We start from the raw sequence: 7306 nt of genomic DNA on the forward strand, positions 1-7306 counted from the left end.
GTTTATGTGCACTTTATTTTGGAAGATGCTAACATGTAGAGCTTCAGATTATGGAAAGAAAGTTACATTAATGAATGTAATAAAACATTTATTGGTAATTATGTGTATTATCTCTAAGATATACGTAGTTATGGTAACATTATTCAGTAACCAGTGATAATATAACCACTTTGAACTTTCAATAAAGAGTAGTGAAATATTGTCCAATTTTTAGTATCAGTAAGATATTTTAGCCATCTAGGTTTTACTAGAGCTCTATGGGATAACATACTTTGTGTTTATGTAAAATTTATATATGAATAAGATAATTAAAAAAGACATGATTGAAAAGTGTTTTACAAATAATAAGTGCATGTTTTCAGTGCTACACTTCAAACCATGTTGAGATTGGTTGATGTTTACAATGTTTTACTCTCTTCTGTTACATCCATGTGGCTTAATTCCCCAGTTATTGTGTATTTTTATTGTTTACTGTTTTATTGTTTTAGGTATTCTTGCTGTACTTTTGTCTGTCATATTGTTTTATCTTAGCTTCCCAGGTGTCACATGTTCTTGCTATTTACTGTCTTCTGCTACATAGTTGTATTTTAAATCCCTATGTGTATTCTTGCTACTTGCACTCCTCTGATCACATAGTTATACCATAACTTCCCAGATATGTGTTTTTCTGTTCTTTTATATGACACATTCACATCTCATATTGCATAGTCTGTTGTTTTACTTTCTTTTACAGATTTATTCTATAATTTGCTAGGTGTAGTGTCTCATTGTTCTTGTTATGTATTAGACCCCAGTTTATTTTTAAGGAATGTTCTTACATTACATTGGATATTTGTCTTTTAATACAGACACAAACATAGATTTTTGTGTGTAATACACAAACCTTATCATTCATTTAAGTAGATATGGTCAAACTATATGTTAATAAACTGGAGCTGTCATTGAAAACAGTTTTATTCAGCATAATCCTTCATAAAAATGGGTTATCTGTATAGCATAAAGGGAAAACAATCTTGAAAGCGAAGTTTCAGAAAAAGAAGAAAAGAGAAAGTAACTTACTAAATTATAAAATCAACATGTAATCCTATATTTAGTGAGCTAAATTTACAGTGATGTAATAAGAGAAATGCGCGATGGCTCAAAATAGGAATACCATAGTTAAAGTGAAAAAAATATCAGATAGCTTTTTTTTTTCTACTCCTTGTTGTCATGGTAAGACTAAATCATTCAAAATTTGTCTAAAAGTAAAATTATTTTTTAGAGCTTATAAAGTAGAAGGTTAACTTAAAAATATTAATGTGATTCATTAAAGGTATTTGTTTGTTCCCAAAATCAGAAGGGAAACGTAGTTTAAAGGTCATTCAAAAGAAGCATTAAAGTAAAACTACTATTGTAGAAAACCAAAGAATGAATACTATTTTGGTTGCAAAATCTTTCCTTTAAATCCTCACTACAAAGTTATCCCATTTTCTAACCATTAATTATTTGAAACCTATTTTATTAGATTTTAGCCAGAGAGAGTTGAACAAATAGCAGCCAAGTTGATTAAATTTTTTTTCTGCTTCAGACCTCATCTTTGAGCAGTAGACTTTATTAGACAGGCACTACCATCATAGCAAAATCTTTCATTTAAATGATAAGCTTGTCCTTTGAGAACTTCACAAACATTCAATTAAGAAAGTTAGAAGAAAAAGTTAATAGGAAGAAAATATTAACCTTTACAATTACTAAATTATTCTAAGGTGTTAAATTTAAATTTGACCTTTCAGTGGCTTGTATAGAATTACTTCATCCAACTCTCCCTTGGCACCTGTTTTAGGTTTCAAGCTTAAAAATAGTTAGTAAACCTTTTTATATAAATATTTTTTAATACACTATAAATGTAGTTAATACAACCATAGTTAAAATAACTTTGCACATTTTACTTTTGACATTAACAGTAAGTACAACAGAAGCAATTAATCAGGTAAAAACTTTAGGCCTGCAGTTTGGTCTTAAAACATAAAATAAAATTTCATGATTCTTACTTTATTTCAGTGTTTAAAGTCATACTCGTTGTTAGTGTAATTATTTTATTAATAGTTGAAGAATTTAAATACTTATAAGATGCATCTAACAATAAATTTGAGAAATGTATCTCAGTTCAAACTTGGTGTTCATATGTGATATGCGGGCATATCATGTGTTTTTCTTCCTTCTATAATGTTATAGTAATTTTTGAAAAATTTTGAGTTATGTAATTTCCATGCTATAATGGCAGCAACATGTTAAGATTACCTCATTCTAGTTGATTCATTTCTTTGTTCTCGAAAGAAGGTTATGTCTCTTCTGCCTGCAGGAGTATTGCAGTAATATCTTTATTATCAGTGTTAAAATAATTGGTATTGTAATGTCCTTTGCTGGCCAGTTATAAAACTGACTGAATGCAACAGCCAATCAATACTGTGAGGAACAAAGTTCATGAGGTGATGCTGTCAATTGGACAAAGAAAGTAAGTTTACCTGTTAAATTGTGGCACACTTTCTTGATCTAGTTCTACTAGGAGATTGCCAAGTGAAAACTTACTTTTAAAATCACTGTTTAGTTAGAGAATTCTATCTTGAGAGAGATAAAGCTGTGGGACTAAGTACATCCTAGTAGAAGCAACTGACTGTCTTTTGGCATGTGCAAGTAGGTACACTTTTGTGTGTGTGTGTGTTTGCCAGATAATAAAGATTGTTTTATTTTTTATCAATTCTGTTCAGTCTTATTATTTCAAATGCTTGTAGGTCCCACTTACCTATAACAGAACACTCCCTTTATTTTCTTTTAGAACCTGCTGTTATATTGCGGGTTTACTTGTCAGGAAATTGATTTTACCTGACAGTACTACACACTCATGGTAACTATTGTTCTGTCAAACTTACTACTAGCACCAAATTCATGGATTTCTATCATTTGTATTCAACTGTACTGTGAACCTGTTAAACCTGACTCAAATGCCCTCTAAGGCTTAATGAATCTATAATTGTTGGTTATGACATAGTCTCCCATATCACCATTCTACCATAGCTAATTCAACTGTCTCTTACATTCAGTGTGACTAGGTGGGCAATGCCAAAAAATACTTGTGATATGCTTATTGTAATTTGAAATTACTTTTTGTCATCACCTTCAATTATTTGTAGACATCCTTTCTATTAAATTATGTTATTGAATTGTACAAGACAACATTATGATCCATTGTTGTAATGTGTTCTGTCATTAGGTTCTTTTGGATTATCTGGTAAAAATAATGTGGAATCTGGTGCATATAGCAATAAGGGATTAACTTATTTCTTCCTTAACTTTTGCTACACGTTACTTTCACTTGTAGTGCAAAAACAATGTTTTACCAGAAATTCCAAGACTAATGCTAAGTATACCTGACTCACAAATAAACCTATGTAGAGAATTTCCTTGTTATTTGATTAACTTAATAAACACATTAGATTCTCACTTCTAACACTGAACTGTGAACAACTTTTCTGACACTGAATCTGTAAACTCACTGAATGTTTATTAACCCCACTAACTAATTATTTGTATTTATGAATAATATAACTTCATCTCTAAATATTAGACAAAATTTATTCATTATTATGTTGTCATCATTAGCAGCTACCTCTAATAAATAACTAAATTATAAAATTGAAAATGTAGCTTGCAACAATATCTTCTTCAAGTTCAGATCTGTTAAAGATACACAGTGATGAATTATAATGTCATGTTTTTTGGTGTGTTTTTTTCCTTTTTGGTGAACATGTTATCTATAAAACAGTCAATATATTGTTGTGATAAGCAGGCATATCATGCTTTCTACTTCTTTATTTCTATAGGAATTTGTATTATTTTTTTATATGGTTTGTGAACAGCTTTTTGCTTAAACATGTGGTCAAGAAGGATGTTAATTCTCACTTTTGGTGTAACATGTACAGTCATTATTTTCATGGATTCTAAGTAGTCTTGCATTGAAAGAAGTAAAAAATATATTCAGGGAAGTGAGTACTTTTGAAATATTTCAATCTACATGTCATGGTTCAGCCAGATGTCACCATCTGTGAATGGTGAAACTCACCAGTGTTTTATATTCTTCACAAAATGAATAATTCGTGGCAGAACTCAGCTGAACTACACTTTCAGCCAACATTTCCATTGCCAAAATTACTATTCACCCTACTGCTACCTAGTACTTCAAAACATCTTGAAACGAACTTTGGCTAAATACAGTATCCCACAATAAATGGGAATTTACTATCCAATATGGCCACCAACTGAGAACCATCAGAAAAATGTATTACCTTACAAAAGTTAATCCACTTGTGTTAATTGGCATCACAAGAAAGTAAGTAAAACTAATCTCAATGAAATGAGACCCATGCCAATGAAATTCACAAACACCCTCTCTACCTTCTGCACATGTAAAGAGTATAACGCCCTCACTACACATGGAGAGTTCATACAGAATTAAGTGCACATGTGAGCCTTTCTCTGGAATACCTTGCTGCCTGTTTGGAAGAACTGCTGCTATTCAGAAAAGGTTGAGTGATTTTCACGAAAATTTGGACTACCATTTCACAATGGAAAATCACTCAATTTCTCAAAAGCAAGGGTCATACAGTTATTTCAGCCATTGGCCTTTTGACCAAGCAACTGTTCTAATTTGGGATGATTAAGTGATCATCACTAAATGCTGTTTATAAATTTTGTCATAAACTTTTCACTTTCTGGTTTCTCAACCAAACAGCTGTCCTTGCTGTGATAATCAACTGGATATCATACAATATAGTGCATATATTGTAAGATGAACACTGGTACTTCCTTTCAGTCAGTGATTTAAGCAGATCAACGACTAGCCTAACTGCAGAGTAATCCAGTTGTAATCACACAATGTAGTGCACATACAATGCTTTTTGAAATACTACCTAATATTTCAGAAAGTAATAAATAGGTTATTTTCTATCAGTTATTGATCTTACAGTCAAATTACTATCTTAATTGTTGGTCTGGCAGTTAATCTCAGGAAAATTATTAAAATTTCATTACCAACATCTTGACCTGCCACTAAAACGTCCCCACACTTTTTTCAAGTGCTCTCTAATCTGCATTGTTGAAAATGGCCATATAATTACTTTTAACTTCTTCCTTATCAGCTGAATTAAAATACTCCATAAAATTATCTTAATCTTCCTGAGATTCGTTGGTCCCAAACTCTGATTCCTGGTTGAACCAGAGCACAAGAGTTTCATCCATAACATAAGATCACAGCTTATCCATGTGCTTACCCATACCTTGAGAATGTTGGACCTTGTATGTAAACGGACCAACTTATCTAAGATTACATATGAATCAGTCCAACCAAAGTTAAATTGCTTTCATGTTGCAGGAACTTATCACAACCAAACCCAATCTTCATTGGAAAGTCATTTTGACTATTTTATCGGAGAATCTCTGCTGTATGACCTTTCCTAGTTCCTGAGGGACAAACTCGTGTGCATTTACTAGTGTCATTCGGGAATCATCTATCCTATTGTTACGTCTCCGTTCGTTAGTTGATTTTCTGTCACTTCGTTCCCACGAAACTTTAGCGACACAAGTCCTTTCTTAATAAAACTGGTTTATTCTTTCTGAATATAACTTTACCGATACACTTATTTTCAACAGTCGCTCTATAACAAACGCTATAACTAACGTTAACGTCAACAATACTCCCTGACTGCAGTTCAATTACTCACTACCTACACACACATTGTTTCGTCACGTTGTGAGCGTCCTATATATATACCAGTCAAACATATCTAGTAAATGCTAGGGCATTCACGAAGGAACAAGATACTTCTAGAAAATAGATGGCGTGACACTAGTCACGGGACTTTGCTGACGCAACACTGTTATATTCTGGAATGGTTAAGGGCGTAGTAAGTGAAGTGGAAATAAGTGATGCTAGGAATAATGCTAAGGTTGTGTCTATCACACTGTGATGAAATAAACAAAAACAAATATGAAGCAACCAACACCTCTAAAAACATTGGTTGAATATACTGATGTATTTCTGAGACCAGATGGCTGATTGGTTCAAACAGTGGTGACTTGCCACAACATTAATATAGTCAATGTATGTTCAATAAAACTGAGAAGAAGAAAGGTATGCTGAAGCCCTATACTGATTTTAGAGAATTTAATACAGTAATACACATTGATGTCTTCCCTCTACCAAAAACACATTAATGTCTTGATGCATTATAAGGTTTACATTGGTTCCACACTTTGAATACTGGCAAGTCGAGCTTGAAGACAAGAGTAGGCACGAAACTGCTAAAGAAGCTTACCCTGAAATGGCTGCAATGGAAGAAATGTGTGGTCTATGTTAATGATGTTTGGTCACACATTCAAGTTTACAGCTGAGAACCTGAAACTAGCATTTCAATGTATAAATGAAGCATGATTGAAACTGAAACCAAGAAAGTGTTCAATCATATGCACAGAAGTGGAGTTTTTCAGTCATACTGTAAATAGAAACGGGGTCTCAAAAGGCCTGGCTAAGGTAGCAATGATGAGAGGTTGACTTCAACTTGTGACAAAGTGAGAACTTTGCAATTTTCATGATTTTACGTCTCATTACCGATGATTCATGGCCACCTTCTCCAAAATAGTAGCCCCATTGTCTGCTCTAACGAAAATTGAAGACTATCTATGGATGGAATGAAGAATGTAACCAAACATTCCAATCCCTAAAGTTTGTATTAGTGAGTGCTCTAGTGTTGGCCTATCTATGACAAGACTGAATGCAAGGGAAAATGGAATTGGAGCAATATCATCCCTGTTGCAGAATGGAATAAAATGTGATCACATATGTTAATTGTATGTTCGTGGTCAGAAAAATCAAATATTGCGTACAAAGAAAGAACTTCTTGCTATTAAGGTCCTTGTGAAATACTATCACTACTAAATGTATGGTAGAAGGTTCACTGCTTTGGTGGATCATGCTTCATTGAAGTGGCTAAAGAATTTTAAAAATCCAGAAGAGATTAGTGTATGGTAGAAGGTTCACTGCGTTGGTGGATCATGCTTCATTGAAGTGGCTAAAGAATTTCAAAAATCAATAAGAGATTATTGATATGACACTGGCTAACAGTATCATAATGTATCACCCAGGCCTGGAACATAGAAATGCAGATTGACTTTCCATCTTATATTGAGACTTTGTCCATTCACAGAATGTTCTGATCCTATATAGCATATGAGAGTTAAAATAATAACCATTTCTGCTATAGTAAAGTCAAGTGAT

The sequence above is a fragment of the Limulus polyphemus genome, unplaced genomic scaffold, assembly GCF_000517525.1.
Source record: "Limulus polyphemus unplaced genomic scaffold, Limulus_polyphemus-2.1.2 Scaffold2155, whole genome shotgun sequence".
Taxonomy (NCBI): domain Eukaryota; kingdom Metazoa; phylum Arthropoda; class Merostomata; order Xiphosura; family Limulidae; genus Limulus; species Limulus polyphemus.